Source organism: Copadichromis virginalis, linkage group LG1 (assembly GCF_057382275.1).
Source record: "Copadichromis virginalis isolate Kocher_CV1m ecotype Utaka linkage group LG1, C_Virginalis_male_GT1.1, whole genome shotgun sequence".
NCBI classification, from domain to species: Eukaryota; Metazoa; Chordata; class Actinopteri; order Cichliformes; family Cichlidae; genus Copadichromis; species Copadichromis virginalis.
In genome coordinates, this window is record NC_140618.1 from 13,291,086 (window position 1) to 13,302,017 (window position 10,932).

General features: G+C 39.8%; 1 long non-coding RNA gene across 1 annotated transcript; it reads right to left on the minus strand.

Annotated features, from left to right (window-relative positions):
* Positions 1–3,958: 3,958 nt before the first annotated feature.
* On the minus strand, positions 3,959–9,903 carry LOC146718439 (uncharacterized). The gene is made up of 2 exons (XR_014918915.1): positions 8,454–9,903; positions 3,959–5,351 (listed from the first exon to the last, which is right to left on the minus strand). It is a non-coding gene; the product is annotated as an uncharacterized LOC146718439 (long non-coding RNA).
* Between the last annotated feature and the right edge of the window lie 1,029 nt (positions 9,904–10,932).

Consider the following 10,932-nt stretch of genomic DNA (forward strand, 5'->3'; position numbering starts at 1 on the left):
AAGAACTAGTGCCAAACTCAGATAAACATGTAATTCATGAAAATGCCTACAACCAAATGATTCTCTGTCTCAATAAGATAAGATAAGATAACCTTTATTAGTCCCACACGTGGGAAATTTGTTTTGTCACAGCAGGAAGTGGACAGTGCAAAAGTTATGAGGCAAAAATTAGAATACAATAAGAATAAATACAGTACACAACTGTACAGAATAGAATAGAATAAAATAAAATACTATATACAGTAGAATAAAATAAAATAAATATACAATAAGATAAAAATAGAATACAAATACAAATACTATATACAACTGAGTAAAAATACAACGATGGCTGCTTCGTGTCTAGTGCTGATCAGAAAATCATAATCCTCAAAACTTTTGCTCACGCTTTCAAAACCTACTTTTCATGACACCAAATCAACACTGAATTATTTTGCAGTTAATCAATTCTCTTTCTCTTCATTAAAAAAAGAGTAACGAGTGTTTAGCCAAACACAAGGAAATCGAAGTGATTTTGAATATAGCGTGATTGTTGATGCTGGACAGGGTGGTCTGAGTATTTCAGAAACTGCTGAAATGCTATTCCAATAAACAGATGAATGAATAATTAATTCTAATACATTTTCATTTACAATCAACTCCAGGGAAGGGTCACTATAGATAAAGAGGAGTTGAAAATGATTTACTTTACTTCTGGATAGAGCTCCTTCCTTGCTAAAGTTACATGTGGAGATGTGTCTGCTTCTTAGTAGTGTGGGAGTCCCACTGACATGCACAATTCAACCACAAATCACAGTACTGCAAATAACAAACTGTTGTTACCTGGCTACAATTGTAACTGTGCCATATTCTATTGAGTGGTAAATTCTAGACTGCTGTAGGCTGTTAACATTTTGTCTATTTTTGTTAGAAACTGGGTTATCAAAATTGACCCTTAAGTTTGTAACTTCTGATTTTTGTATTTCACATTAGAATCTGGAGCACACACATTTATAATTAAGTCTTTGTCCAGTAAACAACAGCTTTTAGATCCTGGAATGTTCAGGTGCAGGATGCTGTGTCCAACTAGGTTAGTAGGCTAGAAAATTGGCCACAATTTTTACAGGAAAATAAGCCTGCACAATAATTTAAAGGAGAATGAAAAGCACTAAAACATGCTTTTAAAAATGACAAAAGGAAAAAATCGATAAAAAAACCATTCTCGTTCCTTTTTCTTTTCTTTTCATTTTTCTTTTGTTTAAAAGTGCGAACATGTGTCCTGGAACTTTGCAGTCATCACATAGATATGCAAAATGTACAAGCATTTGATTTTTATGAGAATTTTGGTATTTTTCTTATTTATTTATTTTAAATGTGAGGCAAGTGACTGTTGCAGTTTGATGTAGTGGTAAAATAATTAGTAAAGTCCAAACATGTTGCATGTTTAACTCTTGAGAAAGGTGATGTTTTAATAAAATCTGAGCATGTGCTTACTTACTACTAGGAAAGTGAGAAACACTGTTCCTCTATTCTCTGTTTACTTTGCACTTGTTCCATTGCTCATTTAACTGAGGAAAGAATGCTGATTATAGATGGGATAGAACTAGAGAGTGATAGAGAAGGATCTCTGAGCCAACGTGTCAGAAAAAGCTTGTGTCAGAAAGATTCAGAGATGTATCAGTAGGAGTAGGCCAGAACTTTCTTGGAGATAATGTGAACTGTGTCACAAGTTTATGGCATCAAATGGAAAACACACTGTCAGGAACAGGTCAAGTTGAGCATTTTTGAGATGTGCAGAGGAGGTATGGTGGATATACTGGCAAAGAGTGTTGAAAATGCAGCTGCCAGGCAGGAAGACAAGAGGAAGAACACAGAAAAGGTGTATGGATGTAGCAAACAAGGACATCAAGAGCATTGGTGTGACAGAAGAGGATGCTAGGGATATCGATATGTTGACAGATCTGCTGTGGCGATGCTAAAGGGACCAACTGAAACAAGAAGAAGAACAAGAGTGGTCCATCACTTGTTATTTTTGTTGATTATTTTATATTTATGAGTTCTGACCTTATCTCTTTTTCTTTCATATAGAATGGTCCAGTATATCTTATGCTAAAGGAAGCACCTTTCCTTGGTAGTTAGAGATTTTGACCAGATTGTGTTATGACTGCCACATACATACTTCTTGGACATTTCACACTGGAGCAAATTTGACTACTTGACCACATCGAAATACCAAGGAGGGAAAATTAACATCTAGAGGAAGTGCAAACAATAGAAATGCACAAGGACCAGTCATTACTGAATAAAACAGGAAATTACTTAAACCGAACCTAATAATGCAAAACTATGAAATCATTCTGTTATTAAAGCTTTGTCCAAAAAAACATCCTCACTAAGCAACTCAGTCTGCATCTCAAGTCAATTTCAAGTCCCAGTGTGGTCCTGTTTTTAAATGTGTACCTCCCCTTCTCTTCCACTTATCATTTTCAGGGTCACAGGGTGGCTGGAGCCTATCCTAGCTGTTTTAGGGCGAGAGGCAGGGTACACCCTGGACAGGTCGCCAGTCTGTCGCAGGGCTAAGACATAGAGACAGACAACCATTTGCACTCACATTCACCACTATGGGCAATTTAGAGTTACCAATTAATCTAACCCCACTAACTGTATGTCTTTGGACTGTGGGAGGAAGCTGGAGTACCCAGAGAAAACCCACACCAACACGGGGGAACACGCAAGCTCCAAGCAGAAAGACCTTAGCCTGGTGGCGGAATTGAACACAGGACCTTCTTGCCGTGAGGTCCTGAGTGCTAACCAATGTGCCACCGTGCTGCCCATAAATAAAATTTGCACATACATAGATAAAAATATAGAATTTCATGATTTTACTGAGGGGTAATTAGTTTTAAGAATATGGCCCAAAGTTACAGTTATGTATGCCTCTGCCATTGGAACATTTGGTATTCCATTTTTTGTCTTTTCTTTTCTTTTTATATTTTATATTGTGCTATTTTAATCATGAATTAAGTGATTGCCACAGGCAAACCTGATGCATAATTCACATAGTGAATATATGTTGTGTCAAAACAGGCAATCTCTGCTAGTGAAATTTGTAAATTCCATTGTTGTTAGTTTGAACACCAAAAGCTCACAGAGACGAATTTATCCAGTGTTCTTGCAATAAAGCCATGGCTTTGGGCACCACTTTAGGTCATTACTGATAGAGTGTTGCATCTAATTTTCTCCTGTGTAATCCATCCTGCACTCTTAAGAAACATGCGAGCCTCATAGGTGACATGTATTTCTTACATTTGTTTATTTTTGCCAGGGGACTGTGTGGGCACGCTGTGCTTGTTATTATTTATTCAAGCCTGATACTGAACACCTAAAAAATTCATGGAGTTGAAAAACAGATTATTATATGGTTGTAGGCTGTTCTTGCCAACTGCTCATTCTTGATAAATCTCTGTCTCACAATTTGTGTGCCTTTGTAAAACTAGCAATGATACACTGCCACCCTCTGGCATAAAACCACTCATTACACATCACTGACATCTCAGTGTGGAATTTCCCTGTTGGATTTTTAAGAGCTTCAAAGGAAGGTGCTGATGAAAGTATAAAAAATAAAACGAAAAACACGTAAATCAATATTTGTCTTTATGGGAGTCTATATGTAAGTAAATAAACATATAAAACTGACATTTGATACAGGCGAGTGAACACAGTTGAACCTGAATCATATGCAACAGCAGATTGTTACTGAAGGAAACTGTTTCCAGGGCCTACTCCGTGGATCGGCTTCCTCCGAGGCGTGGACGTCTATCAGCAGAGAATGTACCTTCACCTATCAGCAGAGAATGTCCCTTAGTCTGTAACACAGTCAAATATATTCTCAAGTAATATTCAAGCATGCCATTCAGCGTGTTAGTACGAGCAGCTCGGGAGCAGCTTGGGAGAACAAGAAAACAGAGACTGCTTTAGATTGTCTTCCCAAAGTGACTCAACTTTATTCACAAGTACAACAGTTTATATAGAGGGTAAAATTCATGAGACAGCAGATTTATCAGTTTAAACCAGTACAGACCAAGATAAGGCAGTGTCTTCCTGCCCATGGGTGAAGAAGCATCCTTTGTGTAGTTTATTAGTTCAGCTACAATTGTGATTATCTCAGCGACATATTTTCAAGGCACAAAACGAAGAGTTCTTTCATTAGTGAAATCTGAAACAAACCATTTGGCCTTCAACAGGCGTCTAAAAGATTAAGAAACTAATGTAGCTGAGGGAGTGATCTCTGTGGTATTTCAACCTTGTACCAGCCTGTGATTCTCACACATCAATTCTTGGGTCAAAGAGAAAAACACTGAAACAAAGGGGCCTTATTGAATGACAGAGTTTTCCTGCATAATGTCACTATAAAACAATATCCAGTAAATGCTACCATGGTACTAAAATACCTAACAGTTCCCCTCTTTTATTATTTTTTAAAATAATAACTCAAATAGAAAGGAAAAATCACAAATGTAATAACATAATATAAAAAGCAAATCATAAAATGTAATAGTTCACAACCTAATGTTCAATATACACATCAGGAACATCATTGGTAACATCTGGCACATCCTCAGGATCAATTTGTGCTAATTGCAAATACATTGAAGTAGCTGTACTAGTAGCTATATGGGTTATCATTGAAAATGTGGCTTGCAGAAATGTGAACAGGGTTGCACTTTACAATACGAAATAGTAAATAAAAATCCTAAGGTTAATGCAGTAGATATGATTAATAACCTAAATATATAAAAAAGACAGTTCTTTAGTCGTCTCCTGGCCTGGTCCCAGGTTCGAGAGACACAGAATAAGCGTCGTGTGATGACAATGGGCATTTCATTTTCTCCATTATCAGGATGAAACGAGTCTATCTTTATTAGGTTAGACATTGTGTGGTACTCTAGGCTTTCTGTTCCTGCTGGATGTTCGAGTACCTTGTTGTTGTTCAGGCGGGGGATCAGAGGGCTTTCTGAGTCTTGGCTCTTTCAGGCGTTGTGTGTTAATCAGTGATTGTGTGTGTGTAGGTGGATTGGATCCGGGCGCTGGCTCGCCTGAGTCGTCATCTATAGGTGTATTGAATCCGGGCGCTGGCTCGCCGGAGACGTCATCTACTTGATCCGACGCCTTAGGTGGTTTGGTGGGGCTGGTCTTAACCCTGCTGGCATGAATCCACTGAGGTTGTCCGTCTGTGAGGATGCTGGTTCTTCGTCACTGCCAGTACAGTCTGGGGCTGGAACACGCACGGCCTCCCAGAGTGTCCTTGGGTTTAGTGACTTTACCAACACGCATCTCCTTGTCTCCACTTGTGGAACCGTGGAGGGGAAAGGCTGAGAGAGACAAACTTTCTGATAGTTATTATTCAGTTTTTCTACCAGGTTGTGAACATCAGTGGACAATGCAATATACATCACCTTCTACTAGCGGTGCCCCTCTGGAAGCTGACCATGGTGTTGGAAATAGTCTTATTTCAAATGGAAATAATTTGGTTACTGCAGATGGAGTCATAATGTATGAAATGGAAAATCTGGTTGTGGTAAATGCTGATGTTTTGCTTTTGGTTTTCCTACATTAGTTCGTGCACATGTTAGACAGGTTGCTAATATGCTTTTACTGCATGTGATGTTTTCTCAATTACAAATCTTGATTTTATTGCCCCTATTACCCCTCTTTGTCCGACATGACTCACACAGTGAAAATGTCGGGCAAGGACTGGCATCAGGGAATATGGGAGGGCAATCAAACCCTTAAGATTTTGTATAAGCCATCTCTGTCATCTAAGGTACAGTCATTATTCTCCCAACAGGTGTAATCACATGCAGAGGCTTGCTCTTGTATAAATTTTAAATCAACATTTGTTTCTAAATAGTCTGGGAGTGTAACAAGTGGCAGCTGTAGGGGCACAGATAATACTTCCTGCGGAGGTGGGAGCTGCAGCCTTGGCTGTCACGTCTGCTAAGGCATTACCTGTTGCTTCGTCTGTGTCAGCCGTGCTGTGCCCCTTCGTTTTAACAACTGCAATTGCCGATGGCAGCTGTATAGCCTGCAAAAGTCTTTGAACAAGGTCAGAATTAGCGATCGATTTTCCATCAGCAGATCTAAATCCTCTTTGTCTCCACAATGTGCCAAAGTCATGCACCACACCGAATGCATAACGGCTATCAGTGTAAATTGTTACCCGCTTATCCACATGTAACTCACAGGCGCGTATTAAAGCCATGAGTTCTGCTTTTTGTGCTGAGTGAAATGGTAATGAGTGAGCCTCTAGTATGATGTCAGGCAATGTCACCACCGAATAGCCACAAAGAAATAAGTTGTCATTTGGTTTTGAACAGGACCCGTCCACATAAACAATGACTGAGTCTGGGATAGGTGTTTGCTCTAAATCTGGACATGGTGCTGTGGATTCCTGTATACGTGTCATGCAGTCATGATCGTCAGGGTCGTCTGAACCATCCTGTCGGTCAGAGGAACACAGCATACGAATAAGTAAGTGTGCTGGCGAATTGGGTGTGCTGCTTGCTTTTATAGTGAGATTTGCTGTTGAAGTCAGTGTAGCTTCATAACCTGAGCGACGTTGTGCGGTCATGTGTTGTGTAGTTATGTTTGCTAGAATGGTCGTGACCTGGTGATTGGTGTGTAGAATAGTGTCATGTGAGAGTGTGAGCTTCTCGCAGTCCCTTATCATGATAGAGCAAGCTGCTACTGCTCTCAGGCAGGCCGGCATCCCCTGAACTACTGCTGGCAGCACCTTTGAGTAGAAGGCTACTGGACGGTAGCCACAGCCATGCTCTTGGGCCAATACACCTGCACAGGTTGTGCCGTTCTCTGTGACGTACAGGTGGAACGGTAAGTGGTAGTCAGGCAGACCCAAACAAGGGGCGGAGGTCAGCGCTCCCTGTAATGCATTGAAAGAGGCAGTCATTTCTGTGGACCACAGTATTCGAGGAGGCTTGTCTTTTTTGCAGCATTCACGCAGAATGTGGTCATGAAAAGAACAGTCTGGTATCCACTGTCTGCAATAGTTCACCATGCCTAGGAAAGACAGCATTTCTTTCTGTGTAGTGGGCTTAGGGACAGAGGTCACAGCTTTGACCCTGTCTGTAGTCATGGAACGTTGTCCGTGAGACAGTGTAAATCCCAAATATTGAACAGAAGTCTGACAGTACTGCATTTTCTTTGCTGATGCTTTGTGGCCAGTCTGTTGGAGGTGCTGGAGTAGCATGTGTGTGGCAGTTTGACATAGTTTTTCACTTTCAGCACAGAGGAGGAGATCATCTACATACTGGATCAGAGTACAGCCCTCTGGAGGAGTGAAGCCGTCTAGGGTAGCACGTACCACCATTGAGAAAGCAGCAGGGCTGTCTATCATGCCTTGAGGCAGACGAGTCCAAGTGTACTGCTTATTTCTATGTGTGAATGCAAATAACGGCTGTGTGTCTTCATGCACAGGTACTGAGAAAAAGGAGCGGAGCATAAATCCACCACGGTAAAATGTGTATGCAATGCATGTCAATATGCTGTGAACATCTGAAACGAGAGGTGGCAGAGGAATGTTGACTGCATTAATTTGCCTTAAGTCTTGTATGAAACGCCATACGCCAGGTTTGTTAGGCTTTGGCACAGGATTGACAGGAGTGTGGGCTTTATTACTCCTGTAGTCAATAAATCTCCTATCATGACATCTAGGGCTGCGGCTTTTTCGGCAGAAATGGGATGTTGCTTGACATATACTGGCTTGTTGTGTTTTAATAGGTGTACGTGATAAAGTGTACAGTCAATAAATCCTATATCATTCTCACTTTTAGACCACAATGTCATATTCTGGTATTCAGCTGGCAAGGTAAGTGCAGAAATAGTACAGTCGATAGGGTAGGTTAGATCTATGTGACGACATGGTGTAGTTATGTCATAAACTATGTCTGAGTTATGTGACAAAATCACTGTTTGACCTTAGAGAAACAAAAGTGTGGCTCCCAGTCATGGGATTACCTGGTAGTGGCGTCTGTACACGTTTTTTTGGCACAGTGTGTGACATAGAGTACCGGACAAAAAGGATGTTGAGTTCATTCTCTGCTGAGGGTCCAGCTGACACAGAGGATGTTCCTTCTCCATCATGTCGGTACATAGGGCAGAGAAAACATAAGCTGTTATCAGTGTCAGCAAACATTTCACCCTTTATGTTAAATGAAATACACAAATTCATTTTTGCTCTGGGTGTCTGCGGCTGCTGGAAAACTGAGCCACAATAAAAACACATATCTCTACTTTTATCCTTCCGTCCTCTGAAACTTCCTTGCTGTGCTGGAGCGGGTAATCCTGCATACATTAGTTTCTCACTTTCCTCTGAGCCTTCTACATCAAAATTCAACTTTATCTTAACACTTTTAGCTTTCGTGGTAGTATCTGCACTGGCCTTCAGTTTTACTGACCTGTTTTCTGGCGATAATCGTTCGGGATAGGGCTCCGGAAATAAATTAGAATGCATTGAACTTACAGTCCGTAAGTTGTAAACAAAGTCAGTCACATAAGCACTTCCGCATGTTCTGGATACGTGATCATGGACGTCTTCACCGATTCGCGGACGTAGGTTACACGTAACCGGAAATGGGAGTTGTACTGAGCCTTTATTTGAGACTTTATTTTGTATTTTATTAATTTTTGGTTTTACAGGTACTTTAGATTTTTTATCGGACCTGTCTGTGGTCTTTGAATAATTCTGACCCATGTTCAGTGATTTCCAGAGGGGTTTACACGCTAGGAGGATTTAGGTTAGTATTTATTTTTGCTGTGGCACACCTGAGGTTACTTGATTTTTTGCTAGCAATTTTATCTTTTTAGTGAGCAACTTCTCACTTTTTAACGAGCAACTTCTCGTTTTATGACCCCAGGCAACTTCCTGTGTCCTTTCTGCTGGTGAGCAACTTCTTAGTTTATGACAGCAGGCAACTTCCTGTGTCCTTTCTGCTTTTATTTACAAAACAACAGGCAACTTCCTGTGTTTCTATGTGGGCCACTAAAGAAGGCTCCTCAGTGTATCCCACTTGTTACTATGTGGGCCACTGAAGAAGGCCTCGTCAGCGTATCCCGTTTCTATGTGGATCACTGAGAAAGGCATAACACAGTCTTATAAAATAAAAGACGAGTGCCTACCTTCGTCAGGATCCCACTTCTGACACCAAAATTGAAGGAAACTGTTTCCAGGGCCTACTCCGTGGATCGGCTTCCTCCGAGGCGTGGACGTCTATCAGCAGAGAATGTACCTTCACCTATCAGCAGAGAATGTCCCTTAGTCTGTAACACAGTCAAATATATTCTCAAGTAATATTCAAGCATGCCATTCAGCGTGTTAGTACGAGCAGCTCGGGAGCAGCTTGGGAGAACAAGAAAACAGAGACTGCTTTAGATTGTCTTCCCAAAGTGACTCAACTTTATTCACAAGTACAACAGTTTATATAGAGGGTAAAATTCATGAGACAGCAGATTTATCAGTTTAAACCAGTACAGACCAAGATAAGGCAGTGTCTTCCTGCCCATGGGTGAAGAAGCATCCTTTGTGTAGTTTATTAGTTCAGCTACAATTGTGATTATCTCAGCGACATATTTTCAAGGCACAAAACGAAGAGTTCTTTCATTAGTGAAATCTGAAACAAACCATTTGGCCTTCAACAGGCGTCTAAAAGATTAAGAAACTAATGTAGCTGAGGGAGTGATCTCTGTGGTATTTCAACCTTGTACCAGCCTGTGATTCTCACACATCAATTCTTGGGTCAAAGAGAAAAACACTGAAACAAAGGGGCCTTATTGAATGACAGAGTTTTCCTGCATAATGTCACTATAAAACAATATCCAGTAAATGCTACCATGGTACTAAAATACCTAACAGTTACAATACTTGGATCAAAAACAGTCACAAGAGAACTATTCTCTACTACTACTACTACTCCCACATCATAACCAGTTCTGACAATTTTAGGTCCTTGTGTAGATTATTCAAGGAAACAGTGCAGGGTATCTAAAAGCATTTTTTCTAATTCCATTCTGACTCTAGAGATAAACACTTGTAAAATATTATGAGAGGATAGGGCATACTGGCAGCAGGTTTTACACATAAAAACAGACAAATAAGAAGGAAAGAGCCCAAGCTGAGATTTATATATGAAAAAACAACCAAAGGGAAGTCTGCGGACAGCAGCACACACAATTTCATCAACCAGTAATAACATGTAAAGCACAATGGTAGACATTATCTAACCTCTTTAGGTACAGGTGCTAGGCCAGGTGCATTTATAACGAGATCATCATAATCTAATAAAAATTCCTCACCTGGAGGAATGTATTTATTTGTATAAAATAAACTTAATTTTCAATTTCAGTTTCGTTTGCAAAAGTTCAGTTTGGACACAAGCTTTTCAACATGAGTTTTAAAGGACAAATTCTGGTCTATAATGATGCTTAAATACTAGTTGTGACCATTTCAGTTTCACCCACTTAAGTGTTTTTGATTTTAGGAAGTTTCAGTGTGTTTGCTATTGTCTAAGCTGTATATTTATGAGATTACAAACAGCAAAATACCAAATGTTAATCTGTTCACACTTGAGTTTTATAATATAATCTGATAGGTCAAAATAAAAAAACAAGGCATTCAGTCTCAGTTCATGTTAGGTAGTTTCATTGTATATCGGTGTTAACATGCTTTAAAAAAAGACTCCCAAAGTTTTCAGTCATTAATGAGTTAAGTGATAAGGTTTAAGGTTTAAAGACAGGGTTGAGCTTGACACCATGAAGCTATTTTACTTTGCTAGCTTTGTTAACAAACTCAAAGGACATAGATAAGGAAAAACTGTTTAATGAGTGCAGTCATCAAGATAATAAGACATTAAATAAAATTAAAAAATACATACATGCATT